Raw genomic sequence first — 27,494 nt, 5'->3', positions numbered from 1 at the left:
GGAAGTTACTGAGGACTGGAGGGTCTACGTGTTAGAATGGAGAGGATGTGGTGGAAAGGTAAGCTCTCCTCCTAGTAATGTGTTACAGTATATGAGGGAGGTTATTGAGGACAGGTGGGTCTACGTGTTAGAATGGAGAGGATGTGATGAAAGCATAAGCTCTCCTAGTAATGTGTTACAGTGCATTGGGACATTATTGATGACAAAGCAAATAGGTTTTCTATGGCTAACATGAAGCAGCTTATGGACAAAAGTCCATGAAAGATGATGTTTGTCCATGAAAGATGACGTTTTGCCTCTTTCTGAGACCCGAAACTTGTCAGAAAAATTACGAAATTTGGCAGGAAAATCCGAACCAATCCAAACCTGCACATCTCAAGTATAGATATTTAAAACATTTAAGTGTGTGAAAAAGAAGAATAAAAATAGCAGCATGTTCCAATAAAAAATTAGTGAACAATCTACCAAAAATATACAAACAATGAAGGGAATTGCGGAACGGTAATAAGGGGCCGAGACACATTTAAACTACACAAGCAGTATATACAGTATGGGATGTAGTTAGTTTGCCGAAGTACGGCATGCCAGCTGTTGAAATCACAGCGTCGGCTCCCCGACCCGGGACTGAACATAGACGTCGAAATCCCAACGCCAGTTTGGATACCGATGCCAGAATCTCAACAGCCTCCATCCCAATAGTAAGTATAGCGTGGCACCTTAGGTGTTACACGAGGAAGGGGGGGGGAGTTAGGGTTCGGCACCAAGTGGGGAGGGTTAGGTTTAGGCACTAACGGGGAGGGTCAGGGTATGGGGTGGAAATGGTTAGGGTGCAAGAAGGGAGGGTTAGATGCAGAAAGAGGAAGGTTTAGGATACTTCTTACCCCTTGTCGGGATACTGAGCATCGTGATGCCGCTTTCGGAATTTTGACAGCTGGCATCCCGACTGCCGGTATTTCATACCTAACCATATATATATATATATATATATATATATATATATATTTGTGTAGTTTAATTGTGTCTCGGCCCTTTATCTCCATACCAGGATTACACCAAATTTCTTTATTTTTAAGCACAGTTCCTCCATTCCCTGAATCACATCCATAATGACAAGGTTTTTAAGGAGTTGAATGTGGAGCTATACTAATAATGTGAAAGCTCTTTTAAAGCTCTATGTATTAGATGAATATTATTCATACTTGTGAGTGGTATAAATGGGTATTTTATACTGACAAATCAGTTTTGCAATCTCAGCTTCACCTTTCTTTCAGCTGTAATGATGAACTTTCTCAAACTATCAGCTGCTGTTACTTATATACTGCAGGAAATATGTGTAATAATGAAAATGTTTTACTCTTTTAATGTAAAGTCTGGATAACTTAAAATGAAATTAAAGTAAAGGAAACCGCTGCAGTGTGCATCTCTACTATTCACTAAGAGTAGCAAATGGATCCTCAGTTCTTTGTAATAGGACTGATCTAATTCCTTCCCTTCTCGCCTTCACTACCTTAGAGCAGTGCTTAAAGTGGTCCTAGAGAGGTGGTGGAACTCACCCCTCTATATGCCCTAACCCCCTCCCTGTGGGTGCCACGTCCCTAGCCAGATGACACAACCCTAACCCCACCCACAGTTGAGTGGGTGGTTCTGGTGAGAGAGCAGGGTTCTGTGGAGGAGGGTAGGATACTTCCTTCTTTTAGGGCTTTGAGGGGCTGTTGCAAGCCACTGGGGGACAGGGCTGGCAACAGAAATCTTGGTGACCGATATACTCTTTTCGGGGCCCCTCATCCCTCTGCACTAGGTACAGGCCAGTCAGTTTGAAAATCTTTTCTTATCTATATGGTGGTTTCTTTGCAACGGGGAACCTCTGAAGAATTTGAGCCTCACTGGGCAGCGTCTTCAGCCAGTATTCACTCTTCATGTAGGAGATAACATTGTCTGGAAGATGCCTGTTTACGTAGAAATATAACCAATGTCATCATCATAACTGAGGATTAACCAGAAAATATATAGTAACAGACGTTTTCATGCAGGGCAAAATAAACAATTTCTGAGTCTCTTCATGCCCCCCTCTGTTACTCCAGACCCCCTATGTCTTTCCATCCCCAGGTCCCGTGTTTCTCCAGGCCCCCTACATCTTTTCAGGCCCGCTGCATTCTCCAGACCCAGGCCCCCTGTGTCTCTCAGTCTCATTCCCCTGGCCGCCAGCGTGTCTCAGTCTCGTTCCCCCGGCCCCAAGGTGTCTCTTATCCCATTCCCCAGCCCCAGGGTGTCTCTCGGCTCCATTCGCCGGGCCCCAGGCTGTCTCTCGGCTCCATTCCTCCGGGCCCCAGGCTGTCTCTCGGCTCCATTCCCCCGGCCCCAGGCTGTCTCTTGGCTCCATTCCTCCGGCCCCAGGCTGTCTCTCGGCTCCATTCCCCCGGCCCCAGACTGTCTCTCAGCTCCATTCCCCCGGCCCCAGGTTGTCTCTCGGCTCCATTCCCCCGGCCCCAGGCTGTCTCTCGGCTCCATTCCCCCGGCCCCAGGCTGTCTCTCGGCTCTATTCCTCCGGCCCCAGGCTATCTCTCGGCTCCATTCCCCCGGCCCCAGACTGTCTCTCGGCTCCATTCCCCCGGCCCCAGGTTGTCTCTCGGCTCCATTCCCCCGGCCCCAGGCTGTCTCTCGGCTCAATTCCCCCGGCCCCAGGCTGTCTCTTGGCTCCATTCCCCCGGCCCCAGGCTGTCTCTTGGCTCCATTCCCCCGGCCCCAGGCTGTCTCTCGGCTCCATTCCCCCGGCCCCAGGCTGTCTCTCGGCTCCATTCCCCCGGCCCCAGGCTGTCTCTCTACTCCATTCCCCAGGCCCCAGACTGTCTCTCGGCTCCATTCCCCCGGCCCCAGGCTGTCTCTCTGCGCCATTCCCCCAGCCCCAGGCTGTATCTCTGCGCCATTCCCCCGGCCCCAGGCTGTCTCTCAGCTCCATTCCCCCGGCCCCAGGCTGTCTCTCTGCGCCATTCCCCGGCCCCAGGGTGTCTCTCAGCTCCATTCCCCCGGCCCCAGGGTGTCTCTCAGCTCCATTCCCCCGGCCCCAGGGTGTCTCTCAGCCCCATTCCCCAGTCCCAGGGTGTCTCACAGCTCCATTTCCCAGCCCCAGGGTGTCTCACACCTCAATTTCCCAGCCCCAATGTTTCTCTCAGCCCTCGTGTGTCTCAGCCAAAATTCCTCCCTCCCTTCCCCAACACTTACCTGCTGCTCCTCTTTGCTTCCCTTGCAGCTTGCTCGGGGTCCTGTGTTTGGCTGTCCGCTGCTTTGCCTGGCCTGTCACCGTGCAGGTTGTTGTTGTTGTGAGGGAAGGCTGGCCGCTGGCCACCATAAGGACCAGCCCAGTGGGAGCAATCCTGGCAGCTCAATCCTCCCATGGCAGTGCTGGTGAGCAGCACACAGCGGGGCAGTCAGAGGGGGAAGCCGACCGCCAACCCCAGTGCTTGCCTTCATCACTTAATCACGCAGCGCAGCTGCGTAGTAGTTGCGGCTACCTGTACTTGATGTGTGGCTGGGCTAGGTAGGCGGGCAGGTCGGGACAGGTGGCGGACTTAAGCGGGGCTTCCGGAGATAAAGTGCGGTGGCTTGTCTTGAAACAGCCGCAGCTGCCAGCACTTTTTTCTGAGGCCAGGCTGATGTGGGCCGAAGGAGGCGGAACTGGTTCCGCCTCCGATTACAACTGACGGAATGCAGTTCTGCCCCGTTTCTGCCCACTTTAACCCCTGCCTTTAAGACATAAAACATGCTGCTTTAAGGGGAAACGTGAATTGCTGTTCCTTATTCTCCTTCTTTGCATGTTCTATGTCTTAATTGGGACTGGCTACAAACCTTCTTGTAGCTCTGCTGATTGGACAAATGACAGTAAGCCTACACATTATTCGTTCTAGTCTAATTGGACAAATGACGGTAAGCCTACACATTATCCGTTCTAGTCTGATTGGACAAATGACGGTAAGCCTACACATTATCCATTCTAGTCTGATTGGACAAATGACAGTAAGCCTACACATTATCCGTCCTAGTCTGATTGGACAAATGACAGTAAGCCTACACATTATCCATTCTAGTCTGATTGGACAAATGACGGTAAGCCTACACATTATTTGTCCTAGTCTGATTGGACAAATGACGGTAAGCCTACACATTATCCATTCTAGTCTGATTGGACAAATGACGGTAAGCCTACACATTATCCGTTCTAGTCTGATTGGACAAATGACAGCAAGCCTACACATTATCCGTCCTAGTCTGATTGGACAAATGACGGTAAGCCTACACATTATCCATTCTAGTCTGATTGGACAAATGACAGTAAGCCTACACATTATCCGTCCTAGTCTGATTGGACAAATGACGGTAAGCCTACACATTATCCATTCTAGTCTGATTGGACAAATGACGGTAAGCCTACACATTATTCGTCCTAGTCTGATTGGACAAATGACGGTAAGCCTACACATTATCCATTCTAGTCTGATTGGACAAATGACGGTAAGCCTACACATTATCCGTTCTAGTCTGATTGGACAAATGACAGCAAGCCTACACATTATCCGTCCTAGTCTGATTGGACAAATGACGGTAAGCCTACACATTATTCATTCTAGTCTGATTGGACAAATGACGGTAAGCCTACACATTATCCGTTCTAGTCTGATTGGACAAATGACGGTAAGCCTACACATTATCCGTCCTAGTCTGATTGGACAAATGACGGTAAGCCTACACATTATCCATTCTAGTCTGATTGGACAAATGACGGTAAGCCTACACATTATCCGTTCTAGTCTGATTGGACAAATGACGGTAAGCCTACACATTATCCGTTCTAGTCTGATTGGACAAATGACAGTAAGCCTACACATTATCCGTCCTAGTCTGATTGGACAAATGACGGTAAGCCTACACATTATCCATTCTAGTCTGATTGGACAAATGACGGTAAGCCTACACATTATCCATTCTAGTCTGATTGGACAAATGACGGTAAGCTTACATATTATCCGTTCTAGTCTGATTGGACAAATTACGGTAAGCTTACATAATACCATTCTAGTCTGATTGGACAAGAACAAGCAAATTAACGGAATTGCTACCTAAACAATTATTTAAATAAATTACATAGTAACATAGATCATTAGTATGTGGAAAAAACTGTGAGGAGATTTATTAAATCTTCTAAAGATGACAAGTGGAGCTGTTTCCCGTAGCAACCAATCAGATTCTAGTCGTCGTTTTATAGAATGTACTAGATAAATGATATCTACAGTCTGATTAGTTACTATAGACAATACCTCCGCTGGTCTCTTTAGAAGGTTTGATAAATCTCCCCCTAAACCTCAATCCATAATAGTATAACAATTCCTGTGTCCTCAGGCAAATAACTTGTCATAATATCACAGAGGTTAATAATTGGTAATAGGGAACCTAGGGTAGCAGAAAAACTGCTTGGACAAGATGTGGTCGGTCCCCTTAAGTCTGACACATACTTTTAGGTCCTGATTTAGACCTGCTCACTAAGCTGCGGCCGCTCGCACTGACCGATAGTCGCCCATCTGCGCATGCGTATAATTCGCAGTGCGCGTGCACAAGCCAGTCTCAGCGATGGGGAATCATGCGCTCGTAGTACACAGACTGCCCGCTACTTTGAGTGACATAATGTGCCGTTTGAAGGTAGTAACAGGGGAAGGTGCTTGTGAACGGGGGAGTGGATGTGCGAACAGAGGCGTGTCTGAGTGTCAAAACGAAGTTTTGTGGGTGTGCATAATTAGCAAAGATGCATCCAACTACACGTCACTTGGTTGTTTGTTACACTGAAGAGCTCGCAGTACTTGCAGGAGGGTAGAGTCAACCACAAGCTCTGCATCTGATGGTCCTCGATGTACCAATGTTTTTAGACACTTCCGGGAGATGACGTGCGCTAGTGGGCTTGTCAAGACACGTTAATCGGTGTCTACATATACAAAGTGATCGCTCGCCAAGACATAGTGGGTGTGCTTATGCCTTGGCGTGCGATCACCAGCCATGCCGTCACTAACCCGAATTTGCATATGCTAGGAGCGAGCATCTGCAACTAGTGACCGGGTCTCTATCAGGTCCACAGTCTTTTTCACTCTGAACATTCCATAGACTTGGAGGACCACAGAAATGACTGAGTGGTGGTAGAGCTCGGTGAGACTATTGAACAAACACCAGTGGCCCGAGGGAGTGACCAACATGCTTCAACTGGCTGGTGAGAAAGGAGTGTAAACTTTAATGGAGAATTGATTTCTCCTAGTATGGTGCACATACTGTACCTTGTAATGGATCTATTTGAACAGGCGTAGGAAGCCCCAGGACAGGCTGATGACATGTCTCAGAGCCACCATCAGATATAATGGCCCTTATAATTAATTCGGAAGACAGAATTAAGTCACAAAAGATTTCTGCATGTGCTGATGACACTATACTGTTTGTAATTGATATTGATATTGCTCCTTCCATGTTATTAGAGGCTGTAAAAGTATTTGCCTTGTACACCAACTTTATCGTCGATATGTCTACATACTGTAGGCACCTCATAAATGCATTGTTTAACTTCTCCTTCGCTTAAAATAACTTGGTATTAATTTGTAGAGTTTTTCAGATAAGTATGTTGTCTAGTGACCAAGGGCCCTATCCCTGGTCAAAGTTATGAAAGTAGTCCCTGCCGGCAAAAATATTTGTGGGGTCTCACCACTGGAAGCTACACCTTGATGAACATTAGTGAATAAATGCATTATTATTTATGGGATCCGATCTATAGATCTACAGTAAGAAGGTCGACAGTGTCTAGATAGACACCAGATGTTAGACAGTCAATAGGTTGACAGAGACAGAAGGTTGACACACTAAAGGTCGACATATTAGAAGGTCAACATGGTCAAAAGGTCGACACAAAACAATGATCGCCACTTTTTTTGTTTCATTTAGGCACCCTGATGGTTAGGGTTAGGCACTTACCCCGACAGTTAGGGTTAGGCAACAGTAGAGAGGGTTAGGGTTAGGCACTTACCGGAGGGTTAGACACTAGAAGGGACGGTTAGGGTCAGGCACCTATCTCGACGGTTAAAATGCCTACACACTAGACGATATTTTGCACGATTTGCGCAAATTTGATGCATCGGAACATCAAATCGTGCAAAATATTTGCAAATCGTGAGGGTTCAGTCACGATAACGATGCCGATGTGCGTACCCACGGGTCTTACGTCGTATCTTCAGATCTTGCCTACTGCAGGCAAGATCTGTAAATTTTGTACACGATCCAGGGGCAAGTCGCTTATGCCTGAACGTTATGTCGTTCGGACCTGCATACGATGCCGATGTCACTTGCGTGCACGGATCAGTTGCAAGCATCTGTGTTAAAAAAAAATCAAAAGACACAAATGCATGGATGCAGCAATGAGATTCATCCATGTATCTGTGTTAAAAAAAAGTAATAAACAGTGTAAAATGTAAAAAAAATATGTGCCGTCCCCTTAAAGCACAACCAGCCCCGGGCTTTTCACAGCTGGTCCTGGTTGTGAAAATACAAAGGACGAACGACACAGGGGTCCCCTGTATTTAGCACAACCAGCATCAGGTTTTTCCGCGCCAGTCCTGGTTGTCAAAATACAGGGGGCAAAAGAGGTAGGGGTCCCCTGTAGTTAGCACAACCAGCACTGGGCTCAGCTGAGCCGGTCTTGGCTATGGAAATACAGGGAAAAGAGTAGGGTTCCCCTGTATTATCCATAACCAGCACCTGGCTCTTTCTAGCGGTGCAGTAATGCCACAGCCAGGGAAACCCTTTCACCTGGTCCCCCGGCCAAAGCATTACCCCTGACCGCCAGTCAGCCCAGGCCCAATAAAGGGGTCCCCCTCTCCAAGGCACCGCAGGCCTGGGCTGGAAGCCCGGGGCTATTCCCGGCAACCCTGGAGTGGTGGGTGCCGGGTTGATAGTGTAAAAAAAAAGTAAAAATATTGTCTTTTTGCAGTTGAACTACAGGTCCCAACAAGCCTCCCCTGCATTATGGGCTCGCTGGTATGTGTAGCCAAATACAGGGGACCCCTACGTTGTTTGTACCCTGTATTTTCACAACCAGGACTGGCAGTGAAAAGCCTGGGGATGGTTGAGCTTAGGGGGGGGCACGCCGTTTTGAAAAAAAATTTTTTACACTGTTTATTAATTTTTTTAACACAGATGCATGGACGGATCTCACTGCTTCGGCCATGTGTCTGTGTGTCTGTGACAGCCCATCGTGCACGATCTAAAGATCGGCAAGTCGTTAGATTGTGCACGATAGATCTTTGGTCAGTTTGTAAACTTTTAGCACCATATCGTGTCCTGGAGTGCCGGGAGCTGCTGGGGTGAGTTCAACAGAAATCTTTCACAATATTGCATCGTATGCACATCGTCTAGTGCACAGGTTCTCAAACTCGGTCCCCAGCATCCCAAATAGTGCATGTTTTTCAGGTCTCCTCACAGTGCGATAATTAGCTCCACCTGTGGATCTTTTAAAATGTGTCAGTGAGTAATAAATACACCTGTGTACCTGCTGGGTGACCTGGAAAATGTGAACTGTGTAGGGTCCTGAGGTCTGAGCTTGAGAACCACTGGTCTAATGTGTAGGCACCTTTAGGTTTAGGCACCAGGAGGGAGGGTTAGGTACCAAGGGGAGGGTTATGGTTAGAGTGAAGATTAGGGTTAGAGAAGTAAAAAAAAAAGCGTAGACCATTTTGTGTTGACCATTGTTATATCGACCAATTTACCCTATTGTCCATTTGTACCTGTCGACCTTTTTACATGTCCGCCATTAGTGTTTTGACCTTTTGTCCCTGTCGACATATTGACTGTTTAACACCTGGGGACAAATGTAATAGGGTGAGAGTTTAGAAAATGTGAGAGTTTAGCAGTAATCTCTCACATTGGTCGAGTTTTATATTCCAAATGGGAAAGCACCTGGGTGAGATTTTAAATCGTGAGAGTTTTTTGAGTCTGAAAAACATGCGAGTCTGCTCTGATGCTTTGTTCTCGGACTCTGTTACATTGGCCGAGTTTAAAAAGTGTGAGAAAACTCTCACATTTTCTAATCTGTCACCCTATTAAATTTGGCCCCTGGTGGCTATCTAGACATTGTCTACCATTTTACTGTAGATCTTTCAACCCACACCCATTATTATTTCATATAATGCATCTTTCCCACATGGAAATTCTTTTATAAAAAAGTGGAACTGAACGGCCAACTTTTTATGTGGCACTACAGGCCTCAGCGTGCTCTGTCAGCCATAAGTATGCTGGCACTTGTAGTTCTACAAGTACCAGCATACCCAAGTAGTTTATGGCTGCTTAAGAAAGGGGTAATCATTCCATAACATACATGTTCCAGTGAACCAGGACTACATATGTTTTTGTATTTTTTTGGGGACTGCATACTGCCATAGTTGTCCATTCATTGTCATAGAAGCTGAAAAAACTACCCTAATCTCCTGTTATATATGTCTGATCCAAGTGACTGTGCTGCGTTCAATTATTACAGTGAGTGTAAAAACTAGGAGATATCATTACATCTCATTATACATATAACAAAGTTACTGCTTCTTCCACATTGTACATTATAATGTATCATTGCCACATGAAACACCTCAGGAATAGCTATCATAGTTAACCCATGACTTGATGTCAGAAATAGCTGTTATGGTTATCTAGTGCCCTGGGTCAGGAATTTCTTGTGTACGGTACTTTGCTTAAAGCCCTTCAAAGAATTGTTTGCATTAACCTTTATAGGGCTCTAAGTAATGATGGTGTCCTGTGCAGTCAGGAATGTGGGCATGCGCAAACCCCAAAATATCGGAGATGTACACAAACTATCAAGTTTGCATACATCTCTGAATCATGCCCTAAATCTGCTAATATCCACTTTAAATGTAGCTGCTAGTATTACTTTTTCATTCTTAGGGTGCACACCAGGACGATATCGGCACAATTTGGCGTATCGGCGCGACAAATCGTGTATATCGACTAGTGTGTATGCACAATTGCGAGCTCCCGCTGGTCACATGCGTTATCGTGTGATTGGCTGTGCTGCACAGTCAATCACACGATATTGCATGCGGTGTAAATACATATTAATGAAGGACGGAACAAGTACTCGTTCCATCATTCATTAAATTGTGCAGTGTGTACCGGCAATCATACAATGTCCAGGGTGAAGGCAAATCACCCTAAACATCGGCACGATTGCCGGTCCTTTAGGCGTATACCAAGCCTTATTGTTTCACCAATGCTACAGCCCTCTTCTAGTCATTGCACTGGATGCAGTCCGGGATTCTGTATGTAGCTTACCTTCAAAGCCATTAACCGTGACACAACTGCCTATTTCTCTGCTGTTGTCTCTTTGTATTTCCCTATCTGTGCTTTGTCATTCCTTACCAGACCTCCCATTCCTGCCTTCAAGGCTTCTCCCATGCTGCACCTCATCTCTAGTCCTATCAGGTTGTTCTCTTATCTTAACACTTACAGTATAAGGTCAACCTGATAACTAGCAAGGGTAAGGTTGTTATATTCCATAGATACCAATCCCTTCTCTGTACGCAATATAAAGATTACTTGTTTCATAACTAATTTCTCCACTGCTGTTCTCAAGGACAGTTATTGTTATAGTTATATGTCCAGACAGACCAACTGTGTGTATGATCCTCTCAGTCCAGACAGACCATCCGTGTGTATGATCCTCTCAGCATTCCTAAGCTGGACCTGCGATTGTGTAGGGCAGACAAGGCTTGGGGCTCTGACCTAGTGCAGGGGTGGGGAACCTTTTTTCTGCCGAGGGCCATTTTGATATATATAACATTATTTGCGGGACAGTGCAGGCCATGCCCCCTCCGTGTGACATCACACAGGGGCAGGGTCACAATTGCCGGTGATTACAGCAATGCCCGGAGTATCCTGAGGATGCTCCAGGGAGCTGTAAGAGCAGCGGTGTGACCATCTGAAGCGTCCTAAGGATGCTCCTGGTGGCACTGCTGCATAGATTCTGGCTGCATGGTGCCATTCTAGGCACCCTGCGTGCCAGATGAGGCTAGCAGAGAAAAGCTCAGAGTGCCAGACTAAATGACTCGCGGGCCTTATACGGCCCCCGGGCCTGAGGTTCCCCATCCCTGTTCTAGTGAAACGCTAGTGAAAAAGCAGTGTCCTTCCGCCTTTAACTGCCAGTAGCTCATTGTCTTTGGTGTAGTGCTGGGAGCTGTAGTTCATTACAGCTACTGGCATCCTTATATGTTATCACTACCATTGTCCATTACTGTAGCTAGTGTCGTTAACAGTCTAATTGCATGCAGCCAATAAAATAGGAACAATCTGTACAATAAAAGGGAAGGTATAATAAAATGAGCAGAGGGCTGTCATTAGCAACTAGCTGACACATTCGAAAAATGCCCCTAGGCCACAGTTAAGCAAAGCGGGCTCATAGGCTGCTTCTGCTTCATTATTTTATACAGCACAAAGTGGCAACATTCATTGTAACAGCTGTTACCGTGTCAAAAGTAGAAACTGCATAGTTTATATGTGTAATGACTGTGGCTTTATTCGTTTAAAACAAAGTGGGTTCATTGGCCGAATCCATCTGTGATTTCATTGGAAGGAAGAACTGCACATCCTTTGACCTCCTGGCCAGGGTCTCCATGTCTTATCAATGCTAAAGTGGAGAGACAATTTACTGTCACGTGTCGCTTCATTTCAGTTCTAACAGCAGGGGGCTTAGGGCCTGATTCAGCGTTGGGAATAGAGTGAGATTTAGCACGTAACTGATCGTCTTGGTGAAACCATGCTGCACTGCAGGTGGGGGCAGATGTAAAATGTGCAGAGAGATTTAGATTTGGGAGGAGTGTGTCCGAACTGACATCTAAATTGCAGTGTAAAAATAAAGCTGTGCAGTATTTGTGCGCTACATGCAAAAGCAGCCAGTATTTACCCTACATGCAAAATAAAATGTATGTATTTGCACCCCTTGCATTGCAACATGGTTTGTCTTGGTTCACAGTTACCTGCTCTATCTCACTCTATTTCCAAAGCTAAATCAGGCCCTTAATCCTTGGCCGGCTAACTTGCGTCCCCTCTTATCTAAAAACGACCAGCTGCTAAGCTTTTAATGATCTTACATATTTGTGCATTAAAACATGGCTGATCCATTGCTTAAAACAGAACTTTTCTTTCTAAAGTGTTTTCAAAGAAATGATTTTCCATTCCCTCTTCCTGAATGGTGAGTGTCCCCTTTTTTCTGCCCCGAGAGGAAGCCTGATGAACTTGGGCTTAGGCAAGGGATGACCTGTTTGCAGAGCTTGCCACAACAAGGTGAAATCAGGGGCGGAACTAGCGGCGGTGCAGCCGGTGCCTTGCACCGGGGCCCGTTGTTGTGCAGGGGCCTATGGCCGACTGCATCCCACAGCGCCGCTGCCTGCCAACCTGGTCCCCATTAATTAAGTGGTTGGAGTCGGAGCGGGCCCGCTTTGGCTACTCCGGCTCCAACAAGACAGACCCCCGCCGCGGCCCGGCCCCTTGTTATGACACAGCGTGCGTGACGTCATGACGTCACGTGTGCTGTGTCATAACAAGGGGCCGGGCTGCTGGAAGGGATCGAGAGGAGCAGAAGACGAAATAAGGTAAGTAAGGTCGTTTGGGGGGGGGGGGAGAAAGAGGCTGAGACACACGCTGGGGGGGAAGAGGCTGACACACACACTGGGGGGGAAAGAAGCAGACACAGACGCTGGGGGGAAAGAGGCTGACACACGCTGGGGGGGAAAGAGGCTGACACAAACGCTGGGGCTGGGGGGGAAAGAGGCTGACACGCTGCGGCTGGGGGGGATAGAGGCTGAGACGCTGGGGGGGAAAGAGGCTGACACACGCTGGGGCTGGGGGGCAAAGAGGTTGTGACACATGCTGGGGTGGGGGGGAAAGGGGCTGACACGCTGGGGCTGGGACACGCTGGGGGGAAGAACAAGGCAGAGACACACTGGGGATGGAGGGAAATTGAGGCTGACATGCTGGGGCTGGGACACACACACAGGGGCTGGGAGGGAAGAGGCTGACACGCTGGGGCTGGGGGGAGCAGAGGATGACACGCTAGGGATGGAGGGAGAATGAGGCTTACACGCTGGGGCTGGACACATGCTGGGGCTGGGGGAGAGAATGAGGCTGACACGCTGGGGCTGGACAGACTGGATTTACTGACTGGGGGGGCAGTGAGGGGTGGTGAAAAAACAAGGCTGGGCAGCAGGACAGACACTGGATTAAATTACTGGGGGGGTGAGGGGTGGTGAAAAAATGTTGTGGTGCGGGGTGCCAGGAAAGAGGGGGGGCAAAGCATATATCCTTGCACCTGGGCCCACCACTCTCTAGTTCCGCCACTGGGTGAAATGATACAGCCACTTCATTTAGCCAATGCAATAGCACCAAAAGTTATCTACTGGGTCTGCCAAATCTACATTGGTAGAATGAAGCATGATTAAATGGTGGTTGGTCTAACAGTAGTCTCACCTGCAACAAAGCTCTGCACATTGAGGAGTCTTTTATAGGGGAATCCTTTGGCTCAGTGAGTGGATGTTGGGAGGCAGTCATTTTGTAGGTTAATGGGAGGTGCCTCTTCTATCAATATATGAATATTCTACACTACTTAGTAATGACAATCCTCTGGGATGGTGGAGAATGCTGGCAGAGCCGTAACTAGACTTTTTGGTGCCCTGTGCCAGAAAGAGCATTGGCGTCCCTCTCATTTTTCAAAGCGACATAATGCACCCAAAAAAGGACCATGGCTTCATGGGGAAGGGCCAGGGAAGAGATAGGGGAGGCCAGGAGATGGTGGGGATGAAATTAGAGGAAGCTACAAGTGAGAATGATAATAAACAGGAACACTGAGAGGCCCAAATAGCGCTCCCTGCCCTGCGGTGCCCTGTGCGATGGCACCGGCCGCACTACCCTAGCTACGGCCCTGAATGCTGGGATAGGCTTACTCTGCTTCACCATTATGGGGTATCACTGGTTTCAGCACCAAGTTGTTGATGGCTACCCCTAATGGCACCACTCGCTGTCACCTTGAACCGCTTACCCCTTTTGCAGTGATGAGTGACTGCAGGATCACTTCTTTGGTGGCTTTCATGGCTATATATATCCTGACCACTTACTATAGATCAGCAGTGCTGGGTAGCTGACAGGGCACTGATGCAGGACACTGGGCACAATGCAGGATAGCTACAAAATGGATTAACATATGTGTTTTTAATCTGGTCATATGAAAATAGCAGGGATGGGTGTTAGACAGAGATAGGAAGGACTTTAGTTGGCATGATGTGTATTTACTCGTATAACTCATTTAAGGTCTGTCCTTTTATCTGTATACACCACTAGAATTGGATGATTTTGTGCATTTTACACTGTCTACTAGCCCTTATTTTACAGTTTGTTGTTTTACAAACCTATCCCTGAATCCCTTTGTGCACAAGGATCGACCTGATCGCTTTACATTAACTTTAGCAATAGATTTTTAATCCCTGATAGAGACGGATGGTGCACAGTTGCAGCCATACACTGTGCTGTTATTGGCTGATCGGGACGCTGATAGCACAGTGCATGGCTACCTTAAGTTTGGGCTGAGGAATCTAATCTCTCAGTCTGCTACCCATTCATACATTAAGGAATATGTCCCTGTGGTCTTATGCCACCTCAGAGCCTGGTGGTGCCCCACTCCAGTACACAGACTCAGGAACCAGAGGTGTGTCAGCTTACCACTGCCAAGCCCTCCATAGTGCAAAATTCCTTCAGGGTTCGTTAGCCTGGGTGCTGCCACCCTCCAATAGCTGGACACAAGCCTGAGACATTCTAACCTCACTAGGCGCCCCATATGCCTGCTGTACCACCAGGCAAGATTATTTTTTTGTTTAACAGAATTTTTTTTAACAGTATCTATTATACATACTCACATTCTCAGCTGAATGTTTACCCCACCATGTGCACTGGGGAGGCCCAGCCACAACAAGTGTCTCACCCCTACTAGTGTTACACGCCAATAGAAATTCATGTACAGAACGGAGCAGTAACAGCTTTATAATAAATGTTATTGGTGTATCACTGTGACAACGTTTTCACTTACAAAGCCCTCACCCAGTGCTCTCCCATTTATATCTCTGACCTTACCTCCCTTCACACTCCTGCCCGCCCTCTTCGCTCCATAAATGAATGCTGCCTCTCCTACCAACTGATTACTTCCTCCCACTCCCACCTCAAAAGTTTTGCATGTGCTGCTCCCTACCGCTGGAATTCCCTACCTCCCCCTACCAGACACTCCCTGTCACTCCGAAATGTAAAATGGGCTCTCAAACCCCACTTCTTCTTCAAAGCCATCCATCTCTCATCCTAACCTTCTGTCCCATGCTCACTGTCTACCCCATCTGTGTCACCCCTGTCTGTCTGCCCCTCCCCTTTAGAATGTAAGCTTGCACAAGCAGGGCCCTCTTCCCTTATGTGCTTCTCCTTCCCATACTTATACTATCATCTACTGCGTACTCCCTGCAACGGCACCTAACAGTTGGTTTCTGCCACCCTGCTGCGTATTATGACTGCTGATGGCAAAAATGTTTATAAACCATGTACTTGTCCTGCATTGTATTGTACTGTGATACCCTTTTACACCAAAGTCCCGGGTCTGACCCGGGATTTGCAACACATTTCCAACCCGGATCAGACCCTGACAGACCCCTTTTACACTGTGGCACCAACCCGGGTTAAGCCCAGGTCGACACCATTCACTTCTTCACTCTTTCAGCTTTGCAATGGACGCTTGAAGCTGATGCGTCACTGAAGCCGGCCAATCAAGTAGCATGTGGCACGACATGGGTCGTTGTGACCTAGGTCACACCGTTTACACTGCAGGGTGGCACGGGAACGACCCGTTCCAAACCCTCCAAGTAAACCATGTTGGATCCTTGGGTCACTGGACCCAGGTTGATCCATTTTCAATGATAAAAATCCCGGGTTGTTGCGCGTTCAAGTGCAAAAATCTGTGATTTTCATGTCAGTGTAAAAGGGGTATAAGTCACTGTTTTCTTCTTGTTCTCATTTGTTTATGTACTTTGTAAGGTGCTGCAGAACCCTTGGGGCGCCATATAAATAAAGGATAATAATAAACAGCAATCATGTCACAGTGATATAACCTTATAATTAACAGTGATATCATTCCTGTACCTCCTACTGGTTACATGATTATCCTGTGTTTAAATACCTTACTTCTCCATTAGATGAGCTCTTGTGCTCAGTTAACAGTTATTTTGTTTTCTGTCCCCAAATATGTCATTTGTGATTCCCTAGATAGTATGTCAAATATTTTCCCCCCACAGGTTTGGACAATCAAGTAGCAATTCAATTGTTTTTTTATGTCGCTGTAATTAATTTTTGTGGACTTTGCAGGTAATTAGATCGGATTTATCTGCGTAAAACGGCTAAACCAATCTAAGGGCCTGATTCAGACCCGCTCGCGAGCGCTGAGCGCTCGCAAGCGGGTCGCTGGTGCCCTACTGCGCATGCGCACGACGGAGGGAGGGCTCTCCGTCGCTCCGGGTCTCGCACCAAAGGGGGCGTGCTGTCGATGGTGACTGACAGCATGCCCCCTTTGGTGGGCGTGCCGGGGGCGTGACTGCCAGACGGAGGCGTTCCCATGGGAACGCCTACCGTCTGGGTCCGGCCCCACTGACATCACTAGTGAAAATCACTCCAGGGCTTGCGGTCAACGAGACCCTACCGCAGGGTCTCGTCGCAAGCCCGATGGTCGCGATGGTCTCAATCAGGCCCTAAGACTCTTGTTTGGGGACCAAAAACCAGGATTTATTGCACATTTCTGCTCACCTCCTCAGGAGAGGACAAGCAGAAATGCCGGCACTGGCAGCATTGAATTGAATTGCTCCGTTGGGCGGCCGGCACTACCAGCCACCAGCAAAACAATTGGATCGCCCCCACAGAGACTGATTTTGTGTTGGAAGTAAAGAAAGTGTAACATGGTTTTGCCAGGTTGCACGGTTACCTATTTTTTTATTTACTTTGCTCCCAACTGCTTCGTCTATAATCAGCGCCCACTATCTCCTAGTCTCATCCTCAGTTCTTCACGCCAGTGGGAGTATAAATACTTTCCGCCTAGCCTGCCTGACCTCACATGCGGGGCTAAATGTAATAGCCTCCAAGTTTCCAACGTTGCAGGGATTCATGCGAGTCTCCCCGTTTTTTTAAAGTGGCAATCATTATAAATGCTAAACCAGTTTAGCATTTATAATGATTGCCACTTTAAAAAAAACACAGATCAAACGCATAAATCCCTGCAGTGTCGGAAACTCAGAGGCTATTACATTTGTCTGATATGTCTAGTTGCCAAGGGTAACAACCTACATTCCTTCTTGCGGCAGTAAATTGCTGGGTGAACAGAGTAAGAAAGAACAGGGGAATGCTGTTTTCCAATCACGTTTCACCATGTGCTCAATCTGTAGCCGCACGGGTCATCATACTAGATGTATGGAAGTAGTTGGTGCAGTGATTCAGATAACCCAGATGGCAGGGAAAGCTGGCAGTGTTTTGTGAGATATGAGATAACACTTTTCATATTTTTTTCCCCCATGCCTGGTTTATTTAGGACAAATGGGCATTACTGAAGGGAACTGAGTTGTTGAATAAAGTGGCGTATTGTTTGATTTTTCATGGGGATCCCATTAGCATGCTCCTGAACCACATCCACTGTCTCTTACAGCACAACCTTGTGTTCCTGTGGTTTCCATGGCAGCCAGATTCTTGGCCTACTAACTGTTCAACTAGAACTTGTTTCCCATCTCTGGCCACATTGTTGTGCAAATTGAAGCAACAGTTTAATTTAAATGCAAAAGCTTGAGAAAAATGGCAATCATGGCCCAGGAGCACGCAGGGAAAGGATAGAGTATAATTGTGGGAGGATGTGGACTTATGCTAAGGGAAAATGTACACAAGAATGTCTATATTCTACAGGACAATTCTGCAGCTCTTTAATGTGTGGGGGCAAAAGTTTGCAAATTCTCTTTTATTGTCCAGGAATTTATAACAATCTCCAAAAAAGTGGCAGAACAACAAGTAAGTAGCAAGTTGTAGATAAACCAAACACTAATGCGGCCCATACACGATTTTTTTTGCACGATATGGCCGATTTAGATCAATCGTATCAACCAATCATGTACATCATCTGCGGGATTTGTAAGATTACGATGACGATGCGCGTCCCCGCCGCCGTAATTCTGCATCATAGATCTTATGGAAAAGCGGGAAGATTTCGACCTATCGTGTACGATGTGATACACATCGTATGCTTATGCTGTTTTGGTGGCGTAAGATCCGATGTGCGATGTACGAGGTCTTGCAAAATCCCTGGCCAGGTTTTTCGCTGTAAACGATCCATCCTCAACGATTAGCAATCTGATACGACCCATCGGTATCGTGTGCTCGTACAGTATGTACAATCGTGTATACCATTTGACACATCGTATAGAGAATTTCAAGGGAAGAATCTCAAGGGAAATCATACAAGACATCTGAATGTTACGAAATGGCCGGCATACGGGAAATTGTTGTTTCAGAGGACACCTACAAATTCTTACTAATTGGGCCCAATTTCTTTTTCTTTTTCTTTTTCTATGTATAATAATTTGAATTTCCTTTAAAAAAAAATAGGTAATTTTACTTCTGAATTTATAATACTGTATATCATTACACCTTGTATATATTTTGGAGCTTTGTGGAGTATGTTTGTCATGACCAGAGTGGCGGGTTTCGGTCTATGCTTGTGCGGGTGCTTTGGTGCAGTCCTACCGGTGGGGGTGCTGGTGTCTGGAGGTTGGCGCGTGGATGTCCAAAGGGTACAGGCCATGTGGTGACAGGTGAGACTGGCAGTTCTGCCGCGCTGGGGATTGCTGGGCGCCGCCATCTTGGTTTTGGGCATGTGACCTGAATGGGCCAATCAGGTCAGAGCATCTTGTGTGTACTCTCAGCAGCCTATCATGCACTTTCCCATGGTGCTTAAGGGTGTTCATCACGCCGTATACTTACCAGTGCAACGTATACACGGCGCAAGCTGTGTGAGAGTTCTCTGTGCTCCTTAGCTCGGTGTGATAATTGCAGTCCCCCAGCAGTGCTCCGTTTCCTGCTCTGTCTCCATCACAGGCTGTTCCCGGATACCCGCATCTACCCTGCTATACCCTGTTACTCACCCCACGGTTTTTTAACCCTCCAGCTCCCCGGACTCAGAACCCACTCCAGTACTTCAGACCTCTGTTCCTCAGTCACACCTCCACTGGACTTTGTTTTCTCTGCCTGACACCTACTCCCAGCCTCATTAACTGGACTTTGTTTTCCTACCAGACATTTGTTTTCAACCACACATCACTTTGACCTGTTTATTTCTGCCTGTTTATATATGTATCACGGTTTCATGAATTATAATACTCCTATTAAACCTGCTGCATTTCAATACTGCAAACCAGTTTCTTCTCCTGCATCCACCCTGGGTTCAAAAAATAATCCAAAACTGACAATGTTGTTGCGTACAGATGTGTCCTCATAAATCTCGCCTCCTTGTGCGTTAAACAGCCCTTCTAGTCGCACCATACTGTGGCGTGACTCGGTAGCGCAGGGCATCTTTTTGTGCGACTTTTTGCCTTCAAACGCATCTTATTTGCACTGAGATACGAATAGGTAGCACAAGCAGCTTCTGATTATTAAAATGATATGCAGCATGCCTATGTTCAGTGTGTGACTACAGGTGTATCTGCATGCGAAATGCTACGTTACAGTGTCAGCGGCTGTAACTTTGTAACGTGGCATATCGCATGCAGATACACCCGCAGTTGCACAGAGAACATAGGCATGCCGCATATCATTTTAATCAGCAGAAACTGCTTGTGCTAACTATTTGCATTGCTGTGCAAATAAGACGCAGTTGAAGGCAAAAAAACACACGAAAAGACGCTTGGTGCTACCGAGTCACACGGAGCTCCTGCGTTATGCGTAGCGCGACTTGTAGCGCTCAAAGGATAAATGTATGTGGACACATCTGTATATACAGCATAATAAGCTGTGTTTGTCTGCTTAGGATTCTAAATATGGGGGTCATTCAGACCCACTCGCGAGCGGCAGTCCGCTCGCAAGTGGGTCGATGTTCCCCACTGCGCATGCGCACGACGGAGGGAGCTCCGTCGTGCGCATGCGCGAGACCCGGCGAGCGAAGGACTTTCCTTCGCTCCGGGTCTCGCACCAAAGGGGGCGTGCTGTCGATGTTGATTGACAGCACGCCCCCTTTGGTGGGCGTGCCTGCCAGACGGAGGCGTTCCTATGGGAACGCCTACCGTCTGAAGCCGGCCCCACTGACATCACTAGTGATGTCAGTGGGAGTGATTTTGGCTCTGATAGAGCCAAAATCACTCCTGGCCTTGCGGTTGAGAAACCCGACCACAGGGTTTCTCTCGCAAGTCCGATGGTCGCGATGGTCAAGACCATCGCGACCATCTTGTTGGACGCTCGTACATGCTGTGGGTGGTGACCCACAGCTATACGAGCATCCAGGAGGACGCTCCATTTTAATGGAGGTGGGCCCTGATTCAGAGCGAGCGCTCTGGTCAGAGCGTCCGGCTCTGAATCAGGGCCAATATCCATAGACACAATAGGGCCACTTCATAACATTTTTATTAATTGTGAAAACCTGGACCTATCACATCTGCATCTCGGGATTTGAGATGATATCCTAAGAAATGTTCTTCATTATAAAATCGCAACAGGGTTTTCACACATTCACATATTTAGTAGTGACCAAAATATTAGGAGCAATGGTGTTGTAGCCTGGGAACGCCTGAGGAAATGTGCCCGGCATTGTGCAATTACCATAATTTAAGTTGCAGGAAAAACGTTGGTAGGATTACAATGTGTAAATGTCACTCAATGTAATGTCCCGGCCCGGAACCCTGTTGCAGGACTGTTTTATTTGGTGCAGAGAGCAAGGAAAAAAGTTAAACTCAGAGGTGATTGCTTCAGAAATCTGAGTAAAATAACTACATTAAAGTAGCTCGATGATCACCATACTTATAGTTGACCTCCAGAGGGCACCATTGTAAACTGGAAGGATGGATGTTTTCCTCAACTTTCTAGCTCACATTAGGAAGCAGGGAATGAAGATATCACAGGGAACCCTACAGTACTAAAGCTGGCCACACACATGGCGATGTGCACACGATGAGCCGATGTGTACGATTTCCCTTGAAACTCTCCCCGGCAGCTCTGCACACGATCTCCACACGATCTGCACACGATTTGGAGTCCAATCTTCATACGATCTCTCCTGCAGTCAGACTTTCACAGTGCATCGTATCCTAGATTGTCATATCTGCCTTACTGCACTGCAGATATGACGATGCGATGTGCGACCAGCGGGGAAGCGCATCGCATCGTTATCGTGAGTGGGGACTCACGATTTACTCAGGATTTGGCATATTCTACACGATCTGTCGTTCCAATGTGTCGGAATCGGCCAGATCGGGTAAAATATCGCTGTGTGTGTGGCCAGCATAACTGTAGAACAGTCTGCTACATTAGTAGTACAATTACTAATGTATGATCTGCGGCTTGTTTAAAATGTATACATAAACATGTAGGGCCTGATGCAGAGATTTTTTTAACTGTGACCCAGTTTATAGATGCAAATTCAATTTACTTAAGAAAGACCTCTATTGCGACCACAAGCAACTATCGTAAGATGCTTGTGGGGCAGCAACAGTAGCACATGCTGCGCGTTTTAGGTCCGGTGCATGTTGTTGAGTCAGACGTCCCACTTACGCACGTGTTTTATATCACTTGTTTTATGGGCAAGAAGAGCATTCGTTATTAGGCATCAATTAAACGTAAAAAAAAAATCACTGTAATACAACAGAAATAATTTCCTGACTCATATATTGGATAAAAAGTTCTGCCTAAACACGCTAACAAAATTATAATACATGCCTGGGAAATGATAAATCACTAATTAGCGTCAGTAGAGGATTCACAAAAGCCAGTCACAAGCGTTTCACTAGTGCTTCGGACTGTCATCATTATCATCACTATTTGCACCACCCGCAAATAAAACACTTTACTCATGTGAAAATACAACTTTTTCCCAAGCCTGCATCCATCAATTTTGAAATACACAAACATACACTTACTATAATCAGGCTACATAAGCATTTCACCATCCAGGTGCAAGCAGACGTAAATGGCACGCAAATCTGTATGGGCATATATGTACCCACCAGTGGCTGTGTAATGGATTCAGTATGATTGACTGCCGGCCACACGGCCGGCGGTTCAAATCCCGACAGCGGAAGCCCGGCAGCAGTGAAAATCCTGATCGTCCCAAGGTAAGTATCTCCTACCCTATTCTACCCCCTGACCCTAACCCTCCCTTAGGGGTGCCTAACCCTAACCTCCGCCCCCCCCAAGTGCCTAACCCTAATCCACCCTCTAAGTGCCTAAACCTAACCCCCCCTTCCCCGGCGCCTAAACCTAAGTCACCCGGGGGGGTGCCTAACCCTAACCTCCCCCTGGGGGTGCCTAATGTTAACTCTCCCTTCCCCTAGCCTAACCCTAAACTCCTAGGGGGGTGCCTAACCCTAAGTCCCCCCCAAGAACCCTAAACCTAACCCCCTCCCCCGCGGCTGTCCGCGCCTGGCGCCCGGCTTACCTTCGATCGATAAGCCGGGTGTCGGGCTCCCGGCATAGGTAAAATGACAGGTGTCGGGATTTCAACGACTGTCATTTAACCCCTTGCCAGGATTAGACAGTCGGGAAGCCGCCGGTCGGGATTCCGTCCGTCGGCTTCCTGACTGCTTCCCTGTGTAATAACCTACAACTCTAAATCAGGTCTTACTGTGTATACAGATTTGATAAACATGCTTGTTCAGAATACAAAAATTCTGTCTCTAGCAATGTGTGCTTGTTACTTTTTAAGTGAATTTGTATGTTTTCTTTTAATTTTAATTTATGCTTTCAGTATTACATATTTGACTTCTAGTTTTTTTACTTTTTGAAACCATGATTAAGGAGGCGTGTTTAATATTTAGTTGCCCATGAGGCATACAGTTCATGTCAGTACCGCCACACCCTTCTTTAGAACATTGAATTTTCAGTTTTTATTGTCATGAAGTTCTCTAGTATCACCAGAAGAGGGCACTAGCATCATGCAAAATTATCAAAGCACTCTCCACGTACTGTTAAAAGGCACTTATTATCATACAGCACTTATCTACAGATAGCACAGACTAATGAACAGCTCCTATTATTAGACTGCATCCATTTACAAACCACACCACATCTATGATGAGTCTGCCAACTCTACTATGTCCATTTACAGACTAGACAGCCCCCACAATGAGACTGTGCCCACCTATAGACCACACAGCTTCCACAATGACACTTGTGCCCGTTTACAGAACACACAGTTCCCTCAATGAGACTGTGCCCTTTTACAGACCACACAGCTCCCACAGTGTGGCTGTACCCAGCTACAGACCACACAGCGCTCTCAATGAAACTCACAGTTGCGAAGTATTAAAAATAATTTTAGTGCTTTAAGACGATATGAGAACATCAAGCACAGTAATGTGTAGGCTGTGATTCCACTACTACTACTATCCCCATCAAGATAGTTCCACCCTATTATAATGTTTTTGAACTTTACATATGCCTATGTAACAAAATAACAATTTATATACTGTAGCACTGTCAATAACAATAGACATTGAAAATAATAATACATTGAAAAAAAACACACAAAAAAAATGCTACTGCTCCCTTGGTCAATACTGAGGATAACAGGGACTTTTCAAGGGACAGAAATTTCAACTGACAAATCTTTAAAACCCAGGACTGTCTGTTGATAATATGGACTGTTGATAACTACAGTATATGAAACTGTTCCCTCCCACTAAACTCCCCATCACCAGATGTATGTCATCCCACTCCCAGTGTAGGGCAAACCAGTAGCCATAACAATTGAAATAACAACACTGAGACTTGCTTAAGGGGAAAGAATGTCAGCTTTTATTTATTTTCCTATTTAAAACTATAAATGGCTATTTAAAACTAGCAGATACTAAAAATGCTAACAATGCTAAGTGACTAAGAGGAGGAAAGGACAGATAAAGATTGGTGGAACCGAAAGAACGGTCCCACAATGCAAGATCCACCAACTGCCACTCCATACTTGCCCCGTACCAAAATGGGAGGCGGCCAGCCAGCCCATTATCGCGCCCAAGGTATTCACCTCCCGCCCCAATGACACAACATGAGCTCACCTGGAGAGATGGTACCGCTGACCCCAGTAGGGAAGAATCAGCCTAAGCCATGTATTGGGGAGGGAGAGCACCTGAAGCTCCATAGACAGATGGCGACTGCAACCGTTCTTTCCCGCCAAACGCCAAAGCTGACACCACTCAGAATTCGAAAAAAACAACAGGGAGGGTGGGTGGGGAACAAACCCAAGGAAGATGATCTAAAATGGCTGCTAGCCCAGTCTCCCTGAAATGTCCCTAAAATCCCACCCCCCAGCATCCTTCCTATAGGCTGACCTAACTCACCTCATACTCCCTAACTGCCAGTAACAAAACATAACCCCCTATAGCCTGTAGTCTGACCAACTGGCTCGGGTTTTTAATTTTTTATTTTATGAAATGCACTCCGTCTTAAAGATCATACAGCTCCCACTATGAGAGAGACTGTAGCATCTACAAATCACAGACCTTCCACTATGAAACTATTTCCCTCTTCAGATCATACAGCTGCCATAAGGAGACCGTACCGATCTACAGATCGCACATCTCCTGCCACAGGGACAATGCAGAGATGCACTCAAGATCCATCCGCACATCGGACCTGCGTTCATCTCTGCACTGGCCCATCAGTAGGAGGTGCGTGATCTCTAGATAGGTACGGTGTTATCACACTGCTCATGCTCCATAGCACAGGGAATACCCCTATGGTGCGCAACTCAGTCACATCTCCACTTGTGGCTGAAGGGGTGTAACTGGATGGGGGTGTCCACACATAGAGTTTAGCAAGGGCATGAATGGTGTTTCTGGCAATGACAAATGCCATGAAAGAAAGCGTATGCAGACAGACATATGGCATATGGGCAAATACTTGGGCACTAGGGTTAGGTATAAGAATTTGCAAGATTTACAGCCGGATCCACCGTACGTGTTAAGTCACTGCTCAACCAGGGACGTTTTGTTAACATTGTAGTCATGTCAAAATTCACCTCTGTCGACGTGGTTAATGTCGACATATTACATGTTAAAATTGCAAATGAATATGACCTTATGAATTTCAACAAAATATACCACACCCTCTATACAGTAGATTGTACCGAACAGAAATAATGCACTACAGGCTGTATAGTGCACACTATAACCATACACCTATTTTCAGCAGACTCGAAAGAGACTACACCTGTTTACAGATATGTAGCACGTGCTATAAAGCTGAATTAGTATATATAAAGCACAGAAGACACTATAACACTGTAGCCAGTTAATACTACTCTGTTGTGATACTGTGCCCATATTGTGCCTGTATTAGAAACACAAACACACACATATTAATTGTACTTATTTTGTGAGACTGAATTTCTTTTTCACCTCAATGATCTTATCATCTATTACATTGCTGCATATCTGAGTATCTATTCTTTATTTTTCATGTCAACCATTTGGAAAACAGTCGCTGATAGTCAAGTACTATTATTAAAAGCTCCTTTATGGCAATAAATAAGATTTTTGTTTTGTTGCTTATCACAGTGAATAGAAATCCCTTAGCACGCAGTTTATAAAGAACTTTTAACGTCAATGCGTAATTTCCCTACCCAACAATCGGCCAATTGCGTGCGTAATCGCAGTTGCGATCCTTGCTGAATCAGGTCCTTAGTCCTGTGAGGGGTCAGCGCTAAATTCTGTATCACCATTTTGGCATATAAAGCAAATAATATTAATTTTGATTCTTTGAATCAATGCTACACAGTGGTTCTGTGGCAGGTCACCAGATGACTCCTGTTTTCATAGTCATCTGGTTCTATGTAATTGATTCTCTGAAACCCCGATTTTGGATGTTGTCATGTGATACTGCCTGGTGCTCTCCCCGCTTGGAGCTCATGGCCTGATAAGTAACATTTTTGTGAAGTGGGGAAGTTTAGTTTTAGCACAGCCTGTAAAATGAAATTTAGAAGCTGATTGGTTGGTTCTTTATCTCTCTCCAAGATTTGATAAATCTCTCCCAAATATAAGTAAGTGATACTGTATCATAGTTAATGACACTGCTTTTGAACTTCTCTTATTTCCATCAGTATAATAGGCAGTTAGATGTGTAAGAACCTTCCTTTTAACATAATATTCCTTTATGCCACCTGAGCCCTTATTCCCAGACCATGAGTGGTGCAATGACATTAAGGTCAGATCTTCTCTCCTTGGAGTGAAAGTGACACAGCCAGTCTCTAAAAGTGTTACTATTCCATGTGAATGCTGTGTTCAGCAGAATCAGACCAGCTGATGGAGGTAAATTAGTGCACATTAAGAAACCGCTTCTCTCCAATCAATAAATATGCTCTAGAAACATAGACAACATATTGCAACAGAAAGCGATGTCTGGGAGGCCAACGAATAGAGGACTGCTGCAGATCCAGTCTATGCAACCTGCTTCTCATTGAGGGAATGATCTGCCCCTAACAATTAGTGCGTGGATGATAAATGGTCCCTCAAGGTTGCCAGAAATAAAAGTTGTGTCTCCGCTGCAGACAGTAGTCGAGGTTTTAGCTCTGAGCCGGGAGATATAATTGGAACTTTATAATCAATGGCGCATTGGGCCAGCCCTAAAATTGACAGTGCACGCTATAACAAGATGTATCAGAGGATAGCAGATTTGCCTGTAAAATAGAGAAGAGGCTATAAGGGACTTGCTGTGGACCTGTGGTTCAGATTTCACTGTTGCTTCCTTGTGACCTTGGTAGATTTCCTTACACTGAATTGGCAAATCTACTTCTTTATAATGCTGCCACCACATAAGTTAGACTAAAACTGATGTTCTAGGGAGCTCGGAGTTATAAGGAGGATAATACACTGGGGTTCATACTTTTTCTGCAGATTTGGGCAGAGTAAATCCCTGGTGATAAGCAAGGATGGCACCCTAGAGGGGTGGTGTAGATTGTGAACTCTGTCGGAAAAATATAGTGTCGGTCCAATAGCAAAGTTGCTTGGAAGTGCATTACTTAGCAGTGGTGACTCTTGCTTCAGGGCTGTTGTAGTAAAACATAATTATTGCATAATTAATCAGATGTCTGTATGTATCCAAATTCAATAACCAGTTCAGTATAGTAGCCGTCATTCACATGCCATAAAACTAATTGCTGTTATGTAAAA

General features: G+C 46.1%; 1 protein-coding gene across 3 annotated transcripts in view; it reads left to right on the top strand.

The window, feature by feature from the left end:
- The window catches only part of LOC148534364 (glypican-5-like), a 318,714-nt gene that overhangs the window by 162,812 nt on the left and 128,408 nt on the right, over positions 1–27,494 (top strand). The window lies entirely within an intron of this gene.

Source organism: Taudactylus pleione, unplaced genomic scaffold (genome assembly GCF_031769625.1).
Source record: "Taudactylus pleione unplaced genomic scaffold, aTauple2 ptg000066l, whole genome shotgun sequence".
NCBI classification, from domain to species: domain Eukaryota; kingdom Metazoa; phylum Chordata; class Amphibia; order Anura; family Myobatrachidae; genus Taudactylus; species Taudactylus pleione.
Note: the sequence above shows the minus strand (reverse complement) of the source record. Positions and strands in the feature narration are given on the sequence as shown.